Below are 25,326 nucleotides of genomic sequence, written 5' to 3' on the forward strand. Positions count from 1 at the left end.
TCATCATTGGATATTGTATTACATGATACATGTTATGTTGTAGCCCAGTTCCATTACATGTTACCAATTGGAGCCGTATTTGCTATTATAGGGGGCTTTATTCACTGACTCCCTCTATTTTCAGGCTATACACCCAATCAAGCCTATGCTAAAGCTCATTTTGCTATTATATTTATAGGCGTCAATTTAACTTTTTTCCCACAGCATTTCCTTGACCTATCTGGCATGTCTCGACGCTACTCCAATTATCCCAACGCATATACCACATGAAATATTATCTCATCCATAGGCTCATTTATTTCCCCGACAGCAGTAATACTAATAATTTTCATGACCTGAGAAGCCCTCACTTCAAAATGAAAAGTTCTAATAATTGAACAACCATCTACCAACCTAGAATGACTATATGGCTGTCCCCCACTCTATCACATATTCGAAGAACCAGCCTACATGAAAACCTAAACAAAAAAGGAAGGAATTGAGCCGCCCAAAACTGGCTTCAGGCCAATCCAATAACCTCTATGACTTTTTCAATAAGATATTAGTAAAATTATTTCGTAACTTTGTCAAAGTTAAGTTACAGGTTAAACCCTATATATCTTAATGGCCCATCCAGCTCAATTAAGGCCTTCAAGATGCCACATCCCCTATTATAGAAGAACTACTTACCTTCCAAGACCACACCCTTATAATTATTTTTCTAATCAGTTCCTTAGTTCTGTACATTATTTTGTGAGTATCTAATACTCACAAAAAAATTGACTAATACTAGCACCATAGATGCCCAAGAAATAGAAACCATCTGAACTGTCTTGCCTGCCATCATCTTAATCTTAATCACCCTCCCATCTCTACACATCCTATATATAACAGACAAAATCAATAACCCTTCTCTTACCATTAAAACAATTGGGCATCAATGGTATTGAAGCTACAAATATACAGATTATGAAGAATTAAGCTTTGATTCTTATATACTCCCAACAACAGACTTAAAACCAGGAGAACTTCAATGCCTCGAAGTCGGTAACTGAACAATTCTCTCAATAGAAATTCCCATCCGCATACTAATTTCATCTGAAGACGTCCTACACTCATGAACTACCCCCTCATTGGGTTTAAAAACAGATGCAATCCCTGGACACCTAAACCAATTTACCTTAACCGCTACACGACCAGGCCTCTACTACAGACAGTGCTCAGAAATTTGTGGGTCTAATCATAGTTTTATACCTATTGTTCTAGAGTTAGTTCCATTAAAAACTTTCAAAACTTGATCTGTATCAGCTCTATAATATCACTGTAAAGCTACCCCAGCATTAACCTTTTAAGTTAAGGACGAGAGAAATCATACCTCTCTACAGTGAATGCCTCAACTAGATACTTACACGTGACCTATTATTATCATATCAATGATCATAACTCTATTCTCTATTATTCAACTAAAAGTATCAAATATCACTTATCATATACCCGCTGCACCAAATATAATTAAAAGACAAAAACATAACCACCCTTGAGAATTAAAATGAACGGAAATCTGTTCACTTCATTTATTGCCCCAACAATCCTAGGTTTACCCGCAGTAGCACCAATCATCCTGTTCCCCTCCACACTATTTCCAACCTCTAGCTATCTAATCAATAACTGATTAATTTCTATTCAACAATGATTGAATACTTGTTTTATCCTAAAACAAATAATAGTAATACATAATATTAAAGGATGAACCTGATCCCTTATGCTGATATCTCTAATTCTCTTTATTACCTCAACCAATCTCCTTGGACTCCTACCCCACTCATTTATGCCAACCACCCAACTATCAATAAATCTAGCTATAGCAATCCCCTTGTGAGCAGGTACAGTAATCACAGGCTTCTGCTTTAAAACTAAAAACTCCTTAGCTCACTTCCTACCACAAGGCACACCCATACTACTTATTCCTATACTAGTAATCATCGAATCCATTAGTTTATTTATTCAACCAATAGCACTAGCTATGTGTCTAACAGCCAACATTACAGTCAGTCACTTACTCATGCACTTAGTTGGAGGAACTACACTAGTACTATCAACTATTAACCTTCCTACAGCTTCAGTCGCCTTCATAATTCTATTAACCACCCTCGAATTTGCTGTAGCCCTTATCCAAGCCTATATCTTTACACTTTTAGTGAACCTTTATTTACATGACAATACATAATGACCCACCAAACACAAGCCTATCATTTAGTCAAACCCAGCTCTTGACTGTTGACAGGAGCGCTCTCAGCCCTCCTAATGACATCCGGCCTAGCTGTATGATCACTTTAAATCTACTACTCTTTTAACCCTAGGCCTACTAACTAATACACTAACTGTATACCAATGACGACGTGACATTATCCGAGAGAGTACATTTCAAAGCCACCACACAACAACCTTTCAAAAAGGCCTCCGATACGGAATAGTCCTATTTATTATTTCAGAAGTATTCTTCTTCTCTGAGTTCTTTCGAGCATTCTACCCCTCTAGTTCAGCCCCTACTCCAGAATTAGGAGGACATTGACCCCCAACAGGCATTTCCCCCCCAACCCCCTAGAAGTACCTCTCCTGAATACATCCTTGTTGCTTGCATCAGGAGTTTCAATTACTTGAGCCCATCACAGCCTAATAGAGAATAATCGAAAACATGTAATTCAAGCACTACTTGTTACAATTTTACTAAGTATTTACTTCACCCTCCTACAAGTCTCAGAATACTTCGAAGCCCCCTTTGCTATCTCTGATGGAATTTATGGCTCAACATTTTTTATAGCTACAGGCTTTCATGGACTTCACGTCATTATTGGGTCAACATTCCTCACTATCTGCCTTCTCCGCCAATTAAAATATCACTTTCATCTAATCACCACTTTGGCTTTGAAGACATCGCCTGATACTGACACTGTGTAAATGTAGTATGACTATTTCTGTATATTTCTATCTACTGATGAGGATGTCACTCTTTTAGTATAAACAGTACCATTGACTTCCAATCAGTTAGTTTACATAGTATCCGAAAAAGAGTAATTAACCTAACACGAGCCCTAGTAATCAATACCATATTAGCCCTGTTACTAATAACCATTACATTCTGGCTCCCACAACTTAATATTTATGTAGAAAAATTCGACCCCTACGAATGCAGATTTGACCCACTATCCTCTGCCCGCATTCCCTTCTCCATAAAATTCTTTCTAGTAGCCATCATGTTTCTCCTATTTGACTTAGAAATCGCCCTACTATTACCCCTACCATGAGCCCTTCAAACGACCAACCTGTCACTAATAATCGGTACATCCCTTTTGTTAGTTACCATTTTACTCCTAGGGTTGACTTATGAATGAACTCAAAAAGGATTAGACTGAGCTGAATTGGTAAGTAGTTTAAGCCAAAAATAAATGATTTTGACTCATTAGATTATGATAGTCATACTTACCAAATGCCCTCTATTTACATAAACATTGTATTAGCATTTACTATATCAGTTCTGGGGGTACTAATCTATTGATCCCACCTGATGTCATCCCTACCATGCCTAGAAGGAATAATATTATCATTATTCATCATAAATACCCTTATAGCTTTAAACATACACTTCACCCTAGCAAATATTATACCCATTACTCTACTAGTATTTGCTGCCTGCGAACGGTGGTAGGCCTTGCCTTACTAGTTTCAATTTCCAATACATATGGCTTAGACTATGTACATGAACTAAATTTACTTCAATGTCAAAAATAATTATTCCCACAATTATACTACTATCAATGACATGACTCTCTAAGAATCATACAGTCTGAATCACTGTAACTACCCACAGCCTAGCTTCATTGCCCTATTATTCTTTCACCAATTCAATGACGATCCGTTCAACTTCTCATTAACTTTCTCCTCTGATCCGCTAACATCACCCCTTCTAATTTTAATCACCTGACTATTACCTCCCATAAGTAGAGCAAGCCAGTATTACCTCTTCAATGAATCACCCCTACAGAAAAAAACTCTATGCTTCCATATTGATTTCCCTACAAACTTTTCTAATCATAGCCTTTACAGCTGCAGAACTAATTATGTTTTATATCCTCTTTGAAGTTACACTTATCCCTACCTTAATTATTATCACCCGATGAGGTAACCAACCAGAATGCCTCAATGCAGGCACATATTTCTTATTTTACAGACTAGTGGGACCCCTTCTCCTACTTATTATACTTATTTTTACCCAAAATACCCTAGGCTCACTGAGCATAATAGTATTAACACTCACCACTCAGGAACTATCAATCTCCTGATCCAACTATCTCATGTGATTGGCATGTATAATGGCTTTCAAAGTAAAAATACACCTATACAGGCTTCACCTATGACTCCTCAAGGCCCACGTAGAAGCCCCTATTGCCAGCTCAATAGTACTCAGAGCAGTGCTCCTAAAATTAGGCAGCTATGGCATAATACGATTTACCCTTATTCTCAGCCCTCTGACAGAATACATAGCCTACCCTTTCCTAATATTATCCCTATGAGGTATAGTTATAACAAGCTCCATCTGTCTATGACAAACTGATCTAAAGTCACTCATTGCATATTGCTCCATAAGCCACATGGCACTTGTTGTTGTAGCTATCCTCATTTAAACCCCCTGAAGTTTTACCGGTGCAGTTATCCTTATAATTGCTCATGGACTTACTTCGTCCTTACTATTCTGCCTAGCAAATTCAAACTATGAGCGAATCCACAGCCGGATCATATTACTGTCTCGAGGACTTCAAGCACAACTTCCACTAATAGCCTTTCGATGACTTACCGCAAACCTCGCCAACCTTGCCCTACCCCCCACTATTAATCTAGTGGGAAAGCTCCTTGTAACAATGGCTTCATTCTCCTGATCAAACATCACCATCATGCTTATAGGACTTAATATATTAATCACAGCCCTTTCTTCCCTCTATATACTTGTCACAACACGACGAGGGGCACTTACATACTATATTAACAACACTAAACCCTCCTTTACATGAGAAAATACACTAATATTTACACACTTTTCACCCATTCTCCTACTATCTCTAAATCCTAAAATTACTTTAGGATTCACTCCCTATAAATATAGTTTAATCAAAATGTTAGATTGTGGATCTAATAACAGAAGTCCACAACTTCTTATTTAGCGAGAAAGTATGCAAGAACTGCTAACTCATGCCCCCATGCCTAGCAACATGGCTTTCTCAACTTTTAGAAGATAAGAGTAATCCATCGGTCTTAGGAACCAAAAATATTGGTGCAAGTCAAAATAAAAGTAATAATCATGCATTTTTCCGTTACTATAATAACCTTAATCTCCTTAACCTCACCAATTATTATCACCTTCATCAACCCTCGCAAGAAGAACTCGTACCCATATTACATAAAAACAGCTATCACATGCACTTTCACCACTAGCCTCCTTCCTACAACAATATTTATGTGCACAGACCAGGAAGCTATCATCTCAAACTGATACTGAATGACAATCCGAACCCCAGTCCTCTCATTAAGCTTCAAACTAGACTACTTCTCCACAATGTGTATTCCAGTAGCACTATTTATCACTTGATCTATTATAGAATTGTCATTATGGTATATAAACTCAGATCCTAACGTTAATTAGTTTTTTAAATATCTACTCATCTTTCTCACCACAATATTAACCCTAGTTACCGCTAACAACCTTTTCTAACTTTTCACTGGATGTGAGGGTGTAGAAATTATATCTTCTCTACTAATTGGCTGATGACATGGCCGAGCAGATGCTAACACAGCAGCCCTTCAAGAAATCTTATATAATCGCATTGGTGACATTGGCTTTATTTTAGCTACAGCATGATTCCTCTTATACTCCAACTCATGAGAGCCTCAACGGTCCTCCTTCAAGCTTGTATAGAGATTGGTGGCAGAATTCAGTTTCAGGCAGTTGTAGGATTGTAGTCCTTGTTCCCTGCAGCTGTCAGGTGGAGGTGGAGTGGAGCTGCTCCCAATTCCTGGAGCCCACCAGTATCCTTTGCCACATGGCCCCTCCATTTTCAAAGCTCACAGTGGAGGAAACCCCTCACATTGAATCTCACTCACACTCTGAATCTCTTTGCTGAGGAAGAACAAAGTTGTTTTAAAAGCTCACCTGATTAGGACAGTCCAAGCCAGGATAATCATGGTCTTAAAGTCAACTGATTTGGGACCTTACTTACATCTGAAGAATTCCATAACGGTAGCACCTACAGTAGTGTTGATTGAGTAACCGGGGAAGGTGAATCACCAGGGGTGGTTATGTGGAGCCCATCACTGCATCATCCTCGCATAGTCAGGATCTTCCTTTTGTGTTTAATTGGGTCACAGTAGGATACTGAAGTTCAAATAAATAGATTGTTGTGAATGGTAATAAACTACATCCTATTGAGACATGGAAATTCTGAAATCTTAAAACCAAATAACATTGGATATCTTTTACTTAATTTAGAGCAAATAAAAATGAAAGTGCAATAATTCATTCTCGCTTTTGAAGCTCTGTTATTTGTCTATTGCTATATAATAAATCACGTAAAGCTTAGCAGCCCAAAACAACAAATACTTATCATCTTCCACAGTTTCCAGTGGTCAGGAATCTGGGAGAGATTTCCTTGAGTGCTTCTGGCTCACGGCCTCTCACAAAGTTTTTTGGGGGACACGCCTATCAGAGAATATGGGGAGGGAGCCAGAGAACCCTGGGAAAAGTGGCAGATCCAGAGGCAAGGCTGACTCCAGTGCTGGACAAATGGAAAGAAGGCTTGTTGGACGCATCCCAGACCACAGGCAATCTAAGAAGAGTTGAGCAAGGCCATGGGGGAGTCCTCCAGCCACAGATGGCTGACAGAGGAGTCCCTGTTGCCCAGGAATGGTCTGCCTTAGTGTCCCTGCTGTTACCTGTCAGTGGCTGGGAACAGTCTATGAGAAACAGGGCTTCTGCACCAATGCTGCTTAGGATGTCAAAGCACAAGAGTGAGGCCTTGGGAAATTACCTGGGAGAGTGGCTCAAACCTTCCTCTTGAGGGGTCTGGGCCTATGGAAATCAAACTCTCTCAGACTGGGTTGTTGGACGATTCTGTTCACATTTACAATGGGACAGGGGGAACAAGGAGGCCCTCAAGTGAATCTGTGGGTTCCACACAAACTCCTCCTGCCCTTACTGTGTATCAGCAGCCCTGCCTCGTCCTGGGGATCAGGGTCCATCACCCCTGCCTGGAGAGGACAGGAGTGCTCTTCTCCTCTGCTTCTCTCTGGGCCCATACTGTCCCCAATTCCCTGGAAGCAACTGTAATGTGTAGCTCAATGGGGTCTTGTTTGTCACCTTGTCCAAGTGCCTCCCTGTGGAAAACCAGGACCTCCTATACTACAAAACCCAGATTTGGAAGATGAGAAGTGCAAATTCCACAGTGGGTGAATATAAGGGATGGGACATGGAGCCACGCCCTCTTCCATCCCTTGGATTCTGAACCCAAGTTTCTTCCTACTGAGAATACGGCACCGTAGTGATGTCTCTGATTCAATAAATGCACTGTGTCCTGAAAGATGGCACCCATTCTTCAGTGTTTCCTCCAAGCTGGTTCTGAGTTGTGCCTGTTGAAGGCCTGTCCAGTGTTCTGTGTGGCCGGCAGTCCCTGCATGGTGCAGATGGTGATAGGATCAGTGGATCCCCTGGTCATGGCCCATGCCGCACCTACGTCCATTTCCCTGTGAGGTGGGTCCCCCAGGAAGACACTGTGCTGAGTGATTCCAAACCTGTGGATCACGAATGTCAGCAGCTCCTGGATAGTGGTGCTGGCTGAGAGTCTGAGAATAGGGAAAAACAAGCCTATCCCTGAGAGAATGAACCTCTGGCCCTTCCTTGATGAGGCTCAATGTGGTCAATGTGTCACTTAGTGGCTATTTGATCACCTAAAGAAATAGTGCCCTAGCAGGGCTCATCAAGGCCTATCACGGGCCTCTAATCCTGACAAGTTGGATATTCAGAGGCAGCAGCAGCTAGACCAGCCTTGGTTGGTGGGAGTCAGTACTGTGCTGGGCCCGTTGTAGCCTCCAAATATGAGGCTATCTATGGGTCCAGCAGCACTGACTTGCACCTGCCAAGGCGGTTGAATGACCTGGCATGATGGGCACGTGAAGCGAGCTAGTGTGGTTGCTGCATGCATGCGCCCATCCTGCCAGGTCTGAGTTGGCCCCCAGTGAAGGCTGGCTAACTTCCATTTGTCTGCTTGGTTGTTCACTGCCATTACATGGGCAGGTATTTTCTGCGTGGATGGGGTGTTAACTTGGGGTTCAGGCTCAATCCACATGGGCCATTTCCATCTCATGATGGACACTGTTGGGCCTGTCCAATCTATGACTCTCTAGAACACACAGAAGCCAATTCATACAAGCACTTGGAATCACATGGTTCTTGGTGTCCCAAGGTCAATAATTGTATCTGATCAGGGCCAGCAACACTAATGTTGCTTCTAGAAGGGGGCATGTGTCTCTGCTGTGGATGACATGATCTTACTCCAGAATCCCAGGCCCTCCACTGTGACTTTCCCACTGACGCTCAGTTCAGCTCCATCCTGCATCTTTCCCCAGCCCTGCCACCTCCAGCACCAAGGGGACTGAGGGATGGTGACTGCCTGACCACAACCTGGATCTGCTACAGTGTCCTTTTTTGTGTAGGCCCCACTTGAAGCTGGCATCCTCCTATGTCACCAAAAATGTAGCCAAAATGATATACCTAGATATGGAATGTGGTGTTGTCAGAACCCGAAGAGATTCACCAGTAGTCCGCTTCTTTTTTTTTTTTTTCAGTGAGGATGAAAGATGCAACGGGTTTTTTTTTTTCTGTTGTGTTTTGTTTTGTTTTGTTTTCACTTGGAAGAAATATCTGTGCATGCCCCTAGCCACCAGACCCATAAAATTTCACTGCAGTGGCCGCTCCTGAAGTTCTGTAAGATTTATCCTCCTCTTTCTGGGGTGCATGTGTTTTACCAAGGCCTCCAGCATACTTTCCACCTTCTTTCTCATCCATCCCAATCTATGATGTTGCCAATGAAATGAACAGATTTAATATTCTGTAGAATGTCTGGCATCTCTTAAGACTATGTTACAGATGACAGGAGAGTTATAATAGCTCTCAGGGAAACTATAAGTAAATGTGGTATGAATGTGAATAACTCCATATCCACTTTCTAATTGGAAAGGAATGCACTCAGCACATCCACAGCTGCACACCATTTGCCTGCAGCCTTATTAGCCTCTGCTAGCAGTGATATCCAGCCAGCATGGCAGCTGCAATCAAGACTGCTACTTGGTCAAGTCTGAAGTAATCCTGTTCATTCTTTAGGCCCCATCAGGCTTCTGCAATGACAGAATACACAGAGATAAAAGGCAACTCCAGCACTACACCACCTCCTACAGCTCTCTAACGGTGGTGCTGCCCCCACAATACCTGCAATAACCTCCAAAGACCTGCCCTGGGATGTAATACCACTTCTGATTCAGATAAGATGGGGGCAGTTTCAGAGGTTTCCCTTTGGCCTTCAGCCCAATAAGAGTCCTTACTCCACAGGCGGGGGATCCAGTGTGGGGGTCACTCCAGCTGCCAGTGCATCAAGGCCAATTAGGCACTCATGAAATCAGGAACTAAACAGGGCTGGGTCTACGGGATTATGAGCTATAATGTGTCCTGGCTTCTGGAAGCCCCTCTGTGATGGGACATGATGGTACTGTGGGAATCTGGGCATCAATGTTAGCTCACACCCAATGACAATACTCCCCCAAATTCTGCCTATTTCTCTTTCCTGGCATACAGTCTCCTGAGTAAATGGCTGTAGGTTCCTTTACAGAAGAGCTAGGGAATTCACCCAGCATATACTTCCATGCTCCTACAGATATGGACTCCTCCTCCGTCACTGGAATCTGAGTCTGAAAGTTGGCTGAGGTCTGGGTATTGAGAATGGATTATGATTTTGTATTGTGTCAACCACCCTCAGCCTGCTGCTCCTCAATTCTTGCTTTCTTTTCATAGATATCAAGCAGTGCCCTTGCTGGCTGCTCTTCTGTTCTGACCCTGGGACACTGCCCTCTGTTAACCTTCCCCACACTCCCTGCAGGTCAAGCACCACCTTGGCTGCTCTGTTGGGGTTGTCATGGTAACTGTGACCTCTGACTTTTGCAGGTCACTGCCACCACTTGATCTCTATCTCTTCGGGGCCACACCCTCCCAACAGATAGTAACTAGCCCAACTCTGAGACCACGTTACCTATCATCATCCCTATCCTACAGAGGACAGAACCCTGACACTTCTTATTCATGCAGGTCTCTCTCACCAGCATATTCATGAGGGCTCTGGTACAAGGTGTGCCCTCTGGGCCTTCTGGTGGGGCATGACCCTGGTGGGCCTCTGGCCTCACATAGTGGCTTCATCCACACCTCGACTTTCCTCAGCCTTCTTATTTCATCCTCTGCATGTTCCAGGGCAACTAAGTCGTGGCTAACTTGTTGAGAGTTGGGCATTATTTTTTCCAGTCTACACACAGCCACCCAGCAGTGAGTGTGCCTCATGCCCTGGAGTCCTTGATAAACCCATGTCCTGAGAAAGTGCCTTTAAGCCAAAGGATTTTTATTCATCCAGCCTGACATTCTGACCCCTTGATCAAACACACTCAAATTCCAATCCCAGAAGTGCTCTGTGTGTTCCTACAAGGACATGCTGGCTAGTTCCCGCAAAGCTCCTGAGTGGGATTCCTGCGGCATCATAGGGGTGAGGCTTCTGCAGCATCTTCCAGCATAGGAAGTGGGAACCATTACTAGAGAAAGGCGAGCCTCCTCTGCATGCCCAGAGGGTCCCGGAGGGCACCCATCGGATAACCCTGTTCCAATTTGCATAATCTCAGGTTTCTCCAGCAGGGCCCTGACTTTCCCACAACAGGCGTGCCTTGGCTGAGTGTCAAACATCTCTTGAGTGCTGTGACCCTCACAATGATGTCTTCAGCTGCTATTCTATGCTATCTGCCCTTCCTGTATAGGAGATAAAGGAGTGTCCATGAGACACTGTAGAGGCTCGCACACATAGCCAGTGACTGCTGTTAACAACCCTCAGATTCTCATTCTCCTTTTATAGGACATCAACATAGCTGAGTAGTAACCAGCCAACTCCACTGTCTTTGTAGGTTTCCCTCTCACCCTGTCGTTATTGTGCAGAGGCTTCTATCATCACACCTGCCAGAGCTTCCCCTAACCAGGCCATCTTCTCAGGTCAGCACTGGGCAGATCCACAGTTGCTCGGCTGCACCTTGTGCTATGCACTTTCTGTGTCCTCCACCAACCCAGATGGCATCTTCTTGGCCAGCCAGGCAGTGGGTGAGCTCATCCCAAATCCCCATGCTTTTGCCTGTGTTCTTGGAGCACTCCTGATACCAGTCTTGTTAGTTAGGGTCCCCAGAGGAGAGGACCCTAATATAGTATTAGATGTGCAAGAATTTATTAGGAGAAATGCTTGTGAGAGAAATTGGGGAGGAGAACAAAAAACACTGGGAAAGCCATCAGAGGGTGATGCAAATCTAAACCCCAGTGAAGGAGAGAGGGAGGGAGAGTCAGGTGGAAGCACCCTAGACCCAGTGCAAGCTAAGGGAAGTTCAGTAAGGGGATCAGGGAGCCCTGAAGCTCAGTCAGCCTTCAGTGGAGGAAAGATCCCGCCTTAGCTTCCCTGCTATTCTCAGCCATTGGCTGGAAGAAGCTCATGGGAACATGGTTTCAGAGCAAATGTGGCGATAGGCTTCAGGCTAGAATAGCTGAGACCATCATCAGTTACACTTCCTCTAGCTGAGGGCCTCAGATGTGCATTCCTGTGACTGCCACAGTGGTCCAGTGGAAAGAGAAAAATGATGATGACGAAAGAGAAAAAAAGAATGGACTGATGAATTAATATCTTTAAGTAGATGAGACAGGATGCGGTTTGGACACCGGCAGAGGAAGTGGCTCTGGCTGGGAGTAGGTTAACCTACAACAACTGTCTATGTGGTGGAAGGGCCATCAAGTGGCGCGACTGTAAATGCATGAGCTGATAATGGTGGAATCTGTGAAATTGTCTTCTAATGTGTTCATTTCTCTCAGTGAGGTAGGAAGCAAGGTCATCAGCTGAAGTAAGAATGGGGAAGGAGGGTTGGATGTGTGAGCACAGAGAGAAGGTGTGTAATTGTCACCCAGGCCAGGAGGAGACGGAGGGTGAACCATGCAGGGAGAGGATGATTGCTGGCCGTGGCTCCCCATGAGGTTTGGGTCGTTAAAGTAGAGAGAACAGTCAGCATGCTGTGTGCTGCTCTCCAGCCTCCTGCAGCTCATGGGGGCAGGTGCAGCATAGGCAGAGGTGGAATCCACCAGCTGTGTAGCTTTGCCAAGCAAGTGTGACAATGCAAGGGAAAGGCAAGGGACGGATGGAAATTATTTACCACAGAATTCAAAATAGGTGAGGAGGGAGGAGAGAACACCCAAGGCTGAGGGACAATGAGTAGATGCCAGGATCACTAGATTGGGAATCCCGGGGTAGCGGGTGCTGGGGGGGTGGTCAAAGGATTGCTGGAATTGATGTACTACAGGGTGGACACCAAGCCTGAAAAGCAGGTACATAGAGAATGAATTATTTGCTGATATCAAACTACAGCATATGATAAAATGATAGTATCTGTATCCTCAGAGCCTGTGGCCACCCTGCAAGGGGATAAGTGGGAAGATGGTCAGAGAGTGGGAAGTGTGAGATTGAGAGTATTTAAGGGCTGGGGTTCTTGGCCATGATGATGCCTAGATGACAAGGGCACAGGGTCCAGGTGCAGCAGAGGAGAAGGTCATGGAGGAGAGGAGGTTTAGGATCTCAGATGCCAGGGAGTGAGGGCATCCTCTCTGCTGTATGAGTGTCTATTGCTGTCATAAAATTACCACAAGCAGGTCGGGCGTGGTGGCTCACGCCTGTAATCCCAGCATTTTGGGAGGCTGAGGAGGGTGGATCACAAGGTCAGGAGATCGAGACCATCCTGGCTAACATGGTGAAACCCCGTCTCTACTAAAAATACAAAAAAAAAAAAAAAAATGGCCGGGCATGGTGGCGGGTGCCTGTAGTCTCAGCTACTCGGGAGGCTGAGGTGGGTGAATGGTGTGAATCTGGGAGGCGGAACTTGCAGTGAGCTGAGATCACACCACTGCACTCCAGCCTGGGTGACAGAGTGAGACTCCGTCTCAAAAAAAAAAAAAAAAAAAAAAATACCAGAAGCCAAGTGGCTTTAAACAACACCTCTTTATCACGTCACAATCATGTGGGTTGCAAGTCCAGACAGTCTCATGGGGCTAAGATCAAGGTATGGGCAGGTCTGTGTTCCTTCCTGGAGACTCTGGGGAAAAATCCACTCCCAAGTTTATTCAGGCTCTTGTCTGAATTCACTTCCTTGCAGATAGGACTGAGGTCACTGTTTCTTTTCTGGCTGTCATTTGAGAGCAACACTTAGCTCCTAGAGCCTTCTCTTGCATCCTTACACGTGGCCCCTGTGGCACATCCAATGCCCCTGCTTGGAACTTCTGACTTCCTCTCCTATGTCTCCTCTTCCTCCCCCTTTTGCAACATCTCTGACTCCAGTCAGAGCAGGTTCTCTGCTTTTAATGGCTCATGTGCTTTGATTGGGCCCATGCAAATAGTCCAGGACAATCTCCCTCTTTTAAGGTCCTTAATCTTCGTTACATGAGTAATGTCCCTTTTGCTGTGCAATGCAACCTGTTCACAGGTTCTAAGGATTGAGACTGGACTCTTTTGGGGACCATTACTCAGCCTACCATACCTACATTTGTTGAAGTCATCAAGATCAAGGAGACAGCACTGCTGGAGAGTGAGCCATTGAACCAGGAGCTACAAGTCAGGATTGAGAGGAACGGCCTGGGGCCCACAGGGAATGGCTACAAGGAGGGGAGTGGGGCCCTAATCTGATGACAGCTTAGGGAGGTTAAGGAGGAGGGAGGCAGAAAGGTCTCAAAACCACAATGAGAAGTGAGTGCAAAGGTACAAGTCCCTGGGGAAAGTCCCCATGTGGGAGGACTTCCGAAGGGTCTGTGTCCTCCAGGAAACCCAGGTTCCTGCTGGAGCTGCAAGGTGCAGGAACATTCTGAGAGAGGATGTGGAGGTTTTCCTGATCAAGGGCTGAGAATTCCAGGGGGTGCAGTGGGAAGATTTCTAGAGTTGGGAGGGAGGATGAAGGGGACAGAAGAGGGGTGTGCAGAGCATTTTGAGATGCCAATGCAGGGTGTTTGGGGGGCCCAGTGTGACCGACACAAACAGGGAAACGGCATGAGGAGCTCAGTCCTGGTGGACTCGAGGCAGATGATGGCGCTGAAGCTGTGGGAGACAAAGGAGAAGGAGCAAGGGCGGCTCTCACCTGGGCTCTGTCCATGGAGGTGAGGATGGTGGAGTGGTTGGGTCTTAGTGCTGTCTGTACCTTTCTTGACCCCCTGATGACAGAATGGAGTACCTGAGGCAGGGGGATTCTTAGAAGATTGACTCTTGAACATGAGGAAGGGAAGTGAGATCATTCCAGGTCTCATGTCTACCCTGACACCTTCTGCAGGTGGTGTCACTTCTGGGTCCTACGTGTGACCCCAGCACAGGGGCCCTCTTCTGTCCTGCTGAAGAGACTGAGGCCCAGGGGAGCTGTGCTCAGATTTGGTAATGCCAGTATGCATGTCCACACCTTAGAATACTATGTGGACATGCAGGTGTTGTTTCCAAATAAAAGAAAACTGAGTAAATGGGAGTTTTAAAAAACCTGAGCAATGGAAAGAAGAAGAAAATGTTTCTACTTTTCAGTTTCCCCAAATGTTGCTCTCAATGGGCTGGAGAGAGAAGTTGCAGGGAAAACAGAAACCTCAGAGAGGGCTGGAGCTCCTGAGCTCTGCTCACCTCCACAAGAAAGACGTTTGGGAAATTATTAAGACAATTTTACATTACTTGGAAATTTCGTAATATTAGGGAATTGTAGTAACTCTCTTCAGTGTAATAATAATATTATCGTTGGAAAATATTATTTTTTAGGAGATGAGTACTGAAGTATTTAGGAATGAGGGGCATGACGTTGGCAAGTGTCAGATGTTTCAGCAAAAATTATAGGAATATAATTTATTACGTACACAAAGGAAATAATTAGATCTATGGTGACCATTGTATTCTTTCAAACTTTCAGACTCTTTGCAATTTTGTGTAATTATTTGGAGAAAAAATTAAAGGTAATAATACATAATCACATGAGAAATGTTCACAACATCATGTGGAATGGAAATTAAGCTTCAAGACCAGATGAGGTGGCTCATGCCCGTAATCCCACAGCTTTGAGAGGCTGAGGTGGGAGGATCACTTTAGGCCAGGAATTCAAGAGCAGCCTGGGAAACATAGGAAGACCCCATCTCTACAAAATACTAAACAGTTAATTGAATCTGGTGGCGGGTATACCTGTGGTTCTAGCTGCTTGGGAAGCTGAGGTGGAGGATTGCTTAAGCTTAGGGGTTCAAGGTTATAGTGAGCTATGATCATGCCACTGCCTCGGTGACAGAGTGAGACCTTGTCTCAAAAAAATTAAAAATAGAGTAAAGAAAAAAAAGAATATTAAGCTTTAAGAGCATTCAAGAGCATGTGTGTGAGAATGTGTCAGTTGTGTGTATTTTGTGTGTGATTGTGTCATTGTGTAGAGAGTATCCAAGTAAGAACATGTCAATATGTGTGACAGCATCTTTGTGTCTGTGTGTGTTGGTGTGTGAGTCTATGCACGCATTCATTCATTTATTCACTCAACTAGCATATTTAAAGTAACAATCAGGCACTATTCAAGGCAAGGGAAATACAGCTGTGAACAATCAAAATCACTGTCCTTGTCCTCATGAAGCTTGTATTCTAGAAGAGACTATCAGCAATTAAAATAAATACATTTGTAGCTGTGCACAGTGGCTCATACCTGTAATTCTAGCACTTTGGGAGGCTGAAGTGGGAGGACCCCTTGAGGCCAGGAGTTTGAGACCAGTCTGGGAAACATAGCAAGACTCCATGTGTACCAAAAAGAAATACAAACTAGTTGAGTGTGGTGGCACACGCCTGTAGTCCTCAGCTACTTGGGAGGCTGAGGTGGGAGGATCACTTGAGCCTAAGAGTTTGAGGAAGCAGTGAGCCAAGACTGCACTACTGCACTCCAGCCAAGGTGACAGAGCACAACCTGGTCTCTCAAAATAATTACATAAGTAAATAATTCTTAAATGTTAGTAAAAAGATTGTGAACAAAAACAAAGCAGGGTGGGGTCAGAGGGGATGGGAGATGCCACATGAAGTGGGCAATGCAGGGACGGGCTGTGGCGGGAATGAGGAGAATGAAGAGAATGTCAGGGTGGAAGGGAGCCCTGGAGATGAGCTTCCAGGCAGGGGAGCAGCTGCGCAGAGGTTCTGAGATGTGGACACCTGGGCGTGCTGGGTGAACGACGCCGTGGAGGACCTCAGCCTGGCCCCATTGCACAGCCACATCTGGGTAAACTGGGCGGTCACTGGAGAGGGCCATGCCAATGAGAGGGATTTTTTCACGTAACATGTTTTGAAAAGATTCCTCAAAACATTCCAAAGGTATTACAGGGGAAATTTTCCTTCCTCCCCAGACCCCATGTCCTCTGCCATAAATGAGTACGTTACCAAGTCTCATGCATCCTTCCTGGAAAGCAGTTATGCCCGTGTTATTGTTGTTACATGAAGAAGGAGCACTGAAAAGAAAGAAGGAGTAGAAGAAAATGTTTCTTCTTTTCGGTTTTCCAGAGTGTTGTTATGAAGGGTTGGAGAGAGGGGTTGCAGGAAGGAGACAGAAACCTCAGGGACGGCACAAGGCTCCAGAGCTTCCCTCTCCTCTCACCGTTGTGGGGTCCCTTGCTGCTCAGAGGCTCCTTCACCCCCACTGATGCTTAGCCCCGAGTCAGCCATCTCTGCCTGACTTACAGCCCGCTCCTCTCTTACTTTTTTTTTTTTTTTTTTGAGATGGAGTCTCGCTATGTCCCCCCAGACTGGAGTGCAGATGCGCGATCTCGGCTCACAGCAAGCTCCGCCTCCCGGGTTCGCGCCATTCTCCTGCCTCAGCCTCCCAAGTAGCCGGGACTACAGGCGCCCGCCACCACGCCCGGCTAATTTTTTGTAGTTTTAGTAGAGACGGGGTTTCACCATATTAGCCAGGATGGTCTCGATCTCCTGACTTCGTGATCCGCCCGCCTCTGCCTCCCAAAGTGCTGGGATTACAGGCGTGAGCCACCGCGCCCGGCCCTCTCTTCTGCTCAGGGAATCAGAGAGCAGCGCGGCGGCGCCCCGCAGTGGCCGCAGGGCTAAGGATGGTGGCCCTGAGCTCCCATCTCACATGCTCAGCCAAGACCTCCCCTGGGTCTCCCTGGGCTCCCGGCAGCAGGACAGGCGTCTGAATATAAGAGGGCGCCCCTACCCTAGGTCAGGGTTAAGATCAGACGTGTCTGTGTGGTTCTATTCATGTACTCTTTATTGTATTCCATTGATTTATGCCTATTTTATGCCAATATCACACTGCTTTTTATTACTAGAGTTTATAGTAAATATTGAAATCACCCAATATGCATCCTCCAAATTTCTTCATTTTAAAAATTATTTTGGCTCTTCAAAATTATTTTTATTTCCATAGAAATGGTAGCTTCAGCTTGCCAATTTCTTTAAATATTTCTTTTAAAGCTCACCAGTGTTTTAATTCAAATTGCACTTAATTTAATAACTCAATCTTGGAGAATTAATAACATTGGAGATTCCAGTTCTTGAATACACTACTTCTCTGTTTATTTCGATCATCTTTACTTTCTGTCGGTGGTGCCATGTAGATCTTAGTGTAGAAATCAGACACTCTATTAAAAAACTGATGCCTGAACATGGTATTACTTTAATCATTGTTTTATAAGTGGATTTTTAAATTTTTCATTATTCTGATTTTACATTACTTATAGATGCTTTACTTTTGTATAGGAATTGTACCCTACAATTCTGATAAATTCACTTATTACTTCTAGAAGTTTTATTTGCCTTAATACTTTCCACTTGCATAATATTGTCACCTGCAAACTAGGACACTTTACTTCTCTTTCATTTATAAGTCTTTCATTTCTTTTTCTTGGCTTAATGCTCTGGCCAGGACCTCCAGGACAATATCTTTGCTGTTTTCCTGGTCTTAGGTAGAGAGTAATCAATTTTTATCATAAAATATCATGTGAGCTGTAGGTTTTACATAGAAGCCCTTTATCAAATTGAAGAACTTGCCTACAATTCCTATTTACTGACAAATTTTGTCACAAATGAGTGCTGCATCTATTTTTCATTATTATTTTTTACCTTTTAGGTTCCATGGTACATGTGCAGGCCTGTTATATATTTAAATTGCATGTCATGGGGGTTTGGTGTACAGATTATTTCACAATACAGGTTAGAAGCATGGTACTTGATAGGAAGTTTTTCAATCCTCACTCTTCTCCCATCCTCCACCCTCGAGTAGGCCCTGATGTCTGCTGTTCCCTTCTTTGAGTCCATGTGTACTCACTGTTGAGCTCCCACTTATAAGCGAGAACTCGTGGTGTTTGGTTTTCTGTTCCTGTGGTAGTTCTCAGGATAGTGGCCTCTAGCTCCATCCATGTTGCTGCAAAGGACATGACCTTGTTCTTTTTTACGGATGTGTAGTATTCCATGGTGTATATGTACCACATTTTCCTTATCCAGTCTACCATTGATGAGCATTTAGGTTGATTCCATGTCTTTGATATTCTGAATAGCACTGCAATGAACATAAACATGCATGTGTCTTTATGGTAGAATGATTTATATTCCTTTGGGAATATACCCAATAAAGGGATTGCTGGGTCAAATGGTAGTTCTAAGTTCTTTGAAAAATCACCAAACTGCTTTCCATAATGGCCCAACTAATTAATTTACATTCCCACTAGCAGTGTTTAAGTGTTCCCTTTTCCCTGCAACCTTGCCAGCATCTGTAATTTTTTGAATTTGTAATAGTATCCATTCTGACTGTGTGAGATGGTATCTCATTGTGGTTTGGGTTCATATTTCCGTAGTGATTAGTGATGTTGATCATCTTTTCATATGCTTGTTGGCCCTGTGTACGTCTTATTTTGAAAAGTGTTTGTCCATGTTTTTTGCCTACTTTTTAATGGGATTGCTTGTTTTCTGCTTGTTAATGTCTTTACATTCCTTATAGATTCTGGATATTTGACCTTTGTCAGATGCATAGTTTGTAATATTTTCTCCCATTCTGTAGGCTGACTGTTTATTCTGTTGATGGTTTATTTTGCTGTGCAGAAGCTCTTTCATTAGGTCCCATTTGTCAATTTTTGTTTTTGTTGCACTTGACTTTTGGCATCTTCATTTGATACCTTTTTCAAAAATTTTTTAATGGTATTTATTTTTTACTGTTTATTTTAGTTTCAGGTGTTACACACCAGCAGCTGAGGCAGCACAGCGGGGTGCAGATGCATCGGCTGGTGTGGGGTACCACCAGGAGTGGGGGCTGTGGTGTTCCTGTGCAATGCTCGCACCTGCAGTGGTGGTGGTGTTGCGGGTATGGAGTTGCTGGTGTCTGTTCTGGCACTTGCACAGACGGCTGCGACAGCCAGGAAGATTGCTTGAATCTGGGAGTTCGAGGCTGCAGTTAGCTATGAGTGTGCCATTGCACTCAGCCTTGGTAACAGAGTGAGACCTTGTCTCAAAACAAAAAAGGTTTTTTTTGAGACAGGATCTCAATGTGTCACCCAGGCTGGAGTGCAGTGGCGTGATGTTGGCTCACTGCAACCTCCGCCTCTTGGGTTCAAGAGATTCTCTTGCCTCAACCTCCTGAGTAGCTGGGATTATAGGCGCCCGCCACCATGCCGGGCTAATTTAGTATTTTTAGTAGAGACGGGATTTCGCCATGTTGGCCAGGCTGGTCTCGAACTCCTGACCTCAAGTGACCCGCCGACCTCGGCCTCCCAAAGTGTTGAGATTACAGGCGTGAGCCACTACACCCAGCCTGTTTTTTTATTATATTAATTGAGTGAGTTGTGTTATTTAATTTGCAGGTGTTGAACCAAACACTTCCCCATAAAAAACCAATCTGGCATGACATATTGTTCTTTTTATGTTTATTTGAATTTAATAACTTTTTGCACAGAATTTGGGGTCTGTGTTCAAGAGAAATAGTTGTTCTTGATTCTTTTTTCTTGTGATTTTGTTGTCTGGGTTTTCTTCTTCTTCTTTTTTTAATCTGGGTAATGTTTGCCTCATAAATTGAGTTGAAAATGGTTGCCTCCTTTAATTTCTAAAACGGTGTGTGTAAAATTGATGTTATTTCTCAACTATATGTTCCATACAATTCATCAGTGAAGACTTCTGGACCTGGAGTTTCCTCTATGGGAAGGATTTCAATTACAAATTCAATTTTTACAATTTATATATGCTGGTCACATATTCTATTTCTTCTTGGGTCAATTTTCATGGTTTTCTCTCTCAAGGAAATTGTTCATTTGGTTGTCAAATGTATTGGCGTGAAATTATTAATATTTCTTTTCAGGACCTGAAGACTGTGCACTGATGTTCTTTTTTTCCTGACATTGTTAATTTGTGTCTTTTTGCCTTGATCAATCTAGCTAGGGGTTTATAAACTTTGCTGATTATTTTCCCACACAACCAACTTTTGGATTTATTAATTGTATTTATCTTTCTGATTCATTGACTTCTGTTTCATTATTATTTCCTTCCTCTGCATGCTTTGGTTTAATTTGTTCCTCTTTTTATGGCAGAAGCCAAGTTACTAATTTGAAACCTTAAAAATATCAGCTTTTCTCTATTACTTCAGCTGCATCCCATAGATTTTGATTTATTGTACTTTAATATCCTTCAGTTTAGAGGACTTCCTAATTTCTCTTGTGATTTCTTCTTTGACAAAATTGTCATTTAGAATTTTGATATTTAATTTCCAAATACTTGGTAGATTTACGATCATCTGTCTTAGTCCATCTGGGCTGTTGTAACAGAATACCATAGTCTGTGTGGCTTATAAACAACAGAAATCTATTTATCACAATTCCAGAGACTGGGAAGTCCAAGGTCAAGACAGTGGCAGAGAGTGGGTGATGCAGGGTGTTTCCTGACTCACAGATGGTATCTTTTCTTGGTGTCCTTGGTGGAAGAGCTAAAGGAGCTCAATGAGGTCCCTCTTATAAGGGGACTAATCTCACCAATAAGGGCTCTGCCCTCACGACTTAATCACCTCCTAAAGGCCCCACCTCCAAACACCATCACATTGGGATTAGGTTTCAATATGTGAATTTACGGGATGGCAAAAACATTCAGTCCCCAGGATTATCTTATTGTTACTGATTTCTAATGTGTTTCCATATGGTCGGAAAATATATCTTGTACGATTTCAGTATTTTCAAATGTATTGTTTTATGGCCTGAAATACAGTTTCTCTTGGTCAATGTATCATTCACACTTGAGACAATATGTATTTTTTCACTGATGTTCATATGTATATAAATCAATAAAGGCTATATGGCTAATGCTTTTTGTTTTTCTAGGTCTTTGCCGGAGTTTTCTACAGTTTTTAAATTTGTTGCTAAAGAGAAAGTTTTAATGTCTAATCATTCTCATAGAATTCTCCATTTCTCTCTGTAATTTTGTCAATTTTTTTCATGAACTCTGAAGTTAAGCTATTGGGCCCATTTCTGATTGCATGTCTTTTTGTTGAATTGACCCTTTTGTTATTATGTTTCTTTTTAATCTCTGGTAATACATTTCATTTGAAAATCTCTTTTTTACTGGTAGTAATATAACTCTTTCAACCTCCTTATGCTTACTGTTTGCATGACATTGCTTTTTCCATCCATTTTCATTCGACTTAGACTTACGTGTGCCTGCATTAGTGTGTTTTCACACTGCTGGAAAGAACTACATGAGACTGGGCAATTTATAAAGAAAAGAGGTTTAATTAGCTCACCATTCCACATGGCGGTGGGGGGGTTGCTCTCAGGGAAGTTACAATCATGGCAGAAGGGGAAGGGGAAGCAAGGCATATCTTACTTGGCAGCAGGAGGGAGGTGGCAGGAAGTGTCAAACTTTTAACCCATCCGACCTTGTGAGAATTCACTCACTATTATGAGAACAGCATGGTGGAAATCACCCCCCATGATCCAATCACCTCCCACCAGGTCCCTCCACTGAAACAAGGGGATTACAACTCCAGATGAGATTTGGGTGGGAACGCAGAGCCAAACCATACCAGTGCCTTTATATTGAAAGTGCATGTCCTCAAAATACCATACGTTTGCATTCTGTTTCTTTAACCTAGTTAGACAGTTTCTGTCCTTTCATTGGAGTGTTGATCTATAAAGGTTTTTGTCATTATTTCTATCACAGATTTTAGGACTTCTATTATTTTCTCTATTTTTGTTTCTCTGTTCCTCTTGTGCTGACCAATGACTTCTTATCAGAATACATAGAAACAAGAGAAAGTGGAACAACATCTTTAAAGTGCTGGAAGAAGAAAAAGTCAACTAAGAATTCTGTGTCCAGTAAAAATGTTCTTTAAGATAAAAGCAAAATAAATAAATATTTCAGGTAAAAGATGATTATTACACCTGGCATGGTTGCTCATACCTGTAATTTCAGTGCTTTGGGAGGCCACGTTAGGAAGATCACTTGAGGCCAGGAGTTTGAGACCAGCCTGGAAAACACAATGACAACCTGTTTCTACATTTTTTTTTAATTAGCCAGGTGTGGTGGCATGCACCTGTAGTCTTAGCTACTCAGGAGGCTGAGATGGAAGGATCACTTGAGCCCAAGAGTTCCAGGCTGCTGTGAGGTAGGATTGGGCCACTGGGCTCCAACCTGGGTAAAAGAGCAAGACCCTGTCTCAAAAAAAAAAAAAAAAAAAGGAAACTAAGAGAATTTGTCACCAGCTGACTTCCACAATAAGAAGTAGTAAAGGAAATTCCTCATGCTAAAGGCTATTTAGACCAAGGGGAAAATGAGATTACCTGAAAAGATGAAGATCATCAAAAATGGCAGATGGGGAGGCAAAGCAATACGGCAAAATAGGGGCTCCATCAATCATCCCCTCCAAAGACCACCCACCAATCATCCTTCCCACAAGATCACCAATTTAACAACTATGAACACAGAAAAAAACGCTTTTATGAGAATCCAGAATCAGGTGAGCACTTATAGTACCTGGTCTTAACTTCATTTCACTAAAAGAGGCACTGAAAAGATAGAAAAAAGTCTTGAATCACTAATGCCACTCCTCCTCCACCCCTAGGCAGCAGTGGCCTGGTGCAGAGAGCATCTCTGGGCACTAGGGGAGGGAGAACACAGCAAATGTGAGGCATTGAACTCAGTGCGGTCTTGTTGGAGCGAAAGAAAACCTGGACCAAATTCATCTGATGTCCACCTACAGACGGAACATTTAAACCAACCCTAGCCAGAAGGGAATCTCCAATACCAGCAGTCAGAACTTGAGCTCCTGCAAACCTCACCACTAAGCATTATGGTGCTCTGTGTCTCTAAGTGAACTTGAAAGGCAATCTAGTCCATAAGGACTGCAAGTCTTAGGTGAGTCCTAGTGCTGAACTAGGCCCAGAGAGAGTGGACTGGGGGAGTATGTGACCAAGTAAGACACCAGCTGGGGCAGTCGAGGGAATGCTGACATCACCCCTTCCATCAACCCAGGCTGTGCAGCTCATGGCTCCAAAGAGATGACCTCTTTCTTCCACTTGAGGAGAAGAGAGAAAACAGTGGGGAGGACTTTGTCTTGCATCTTGGATACCAGCTCAGTTACAGCAGGATAGGGCACCAGTAAGTCATGAGGCCCCCATTCTAGGCCCTAGCTCCTAGATGGCATTTCTAGACACACCCTGGGCCAGAAGGTAACCTGCTGCCTTGAAGAAAAGGACCTAGTACTAGCAGCATTCTTTACATGTAACTGTAGAGCCTTTAGGCCCAGAATTGCCAGCAGCAATACCCACGTACTATGTCGAGGGTCTTGAGTGAGCCTCTGATACTTGTTGACTTCTGGTGAGACTCAGCACATTACTAGCTATGGTGGCCATGGGGCAAAACTCCTCCTGCTTCAGAAAAGCAGAGGGAAAATAAAGGGAACTTTGTCTTGTGCCTTAGGTATCAGCACAGTCACAGCGGGGTAGAGCACCAAGTGCATTCTTGGGGTCCCCAATTTTAGGATTTCCCTTTTGGATGGCATTTCTGGACCTGCCTTGGGCCAGAGGGGAGCCCATTGCCCTGAAGGGTGAATCCCAGGCTAGGCAGCATTCATGACAAGCTGACTTAAGAGACCTTGGGCCTTTAATGAAACACTGGCAGTAGTCTGGCGGAACTTCTTGTGGCCCGTACTGGCAGTGGCTGTAGGGTAAGAGTCCTCTGCCTTTGGAAAGGAGAGGGAAGAGTGGGAAAAAATTGTGTCTTGTGGTTTGATTGTCAGCTCAGCCACAGTACAATACCACACCAGGTAGACTTCTAATGCTTTTGGCTAATCCCTGATTCCTCGATGGCAACTCTGGATGCACCCAGGGCCTGGGGGACCTTGGAATCCTGCAGGGAAATACACAGGCCTAGCTGGCTTTGCCGTCAGCTGATTGCAGAGCTCCAGGGCCTTGAGTGAACATAGCCAGTAGCCAAGGAATGGTTACAGTAGGCCTTGGTGAGACCCAGTGCTGTGCGGGCTTCAGGTCTGACCCAGCACAGTCATACAGGTGGTGGCCAAAGGAGTGCTTGTGTCACTCTGTCCACAATGTTAGGTGGCTCAGGACAGATGGAGAGAGACTCTAATTGTTTGGGAGAAATTAAGGGAAGAGAACAAGAGTGTCTGCCTGGTAATCCAGCGTATTCTCCCAGATCTTGTCCAAGACCATCTACGTGGTACCCCTATGAGGTTGCAGGAAACACAGCATTACTGTATCGAAACATCTCATGTAACTTGCAAATATACACACCTACTATGTACCCACAAAAATTTAAAAATCAATTAAAAATACCTGGTTAAATGAAAAAAGCTATCTTTCTCCCCATTTCCTCTTACTTTATATACATATAACATTTTAAAGGTAAAATAAATGAATAAAATGTTCTTGTGGAGCTTATAACCTATGTAGATATATTACATATAATATCTACAGCATAAAGGATAAACATTGTATAGAAGGTTTAG

General features: G+C 43.5%; 1 pseudogene; it reads left to right on the forward strand.

Moving 5' to 3' along the window:
• Nucleotides 1–1,528: 1,528 nt before the first annotated feature.
• Nucleotides 1,529–2,206, forward strand: LOC129038114 (ATP synthase subunit a-like; annotated as a pseudogene).
• Nucleotides 2,207–25,326: the final 23,120 nt, after the last annotated feature.

Source organism: Pongo pygmaeus, chromosome 5 (assembly GCF_028885625.2).
Source record: "Pongo pygmaeus isolate AG05252 chromosome 5, NHGRI_mPonPyg2-v2.0_pri, whole genome shotgun sequence".
NCBI lineage: Eukaryota > Metazoa > Chordata > Mammalia > Primates > Hominidae > Pongo > Pongo pygmaeus.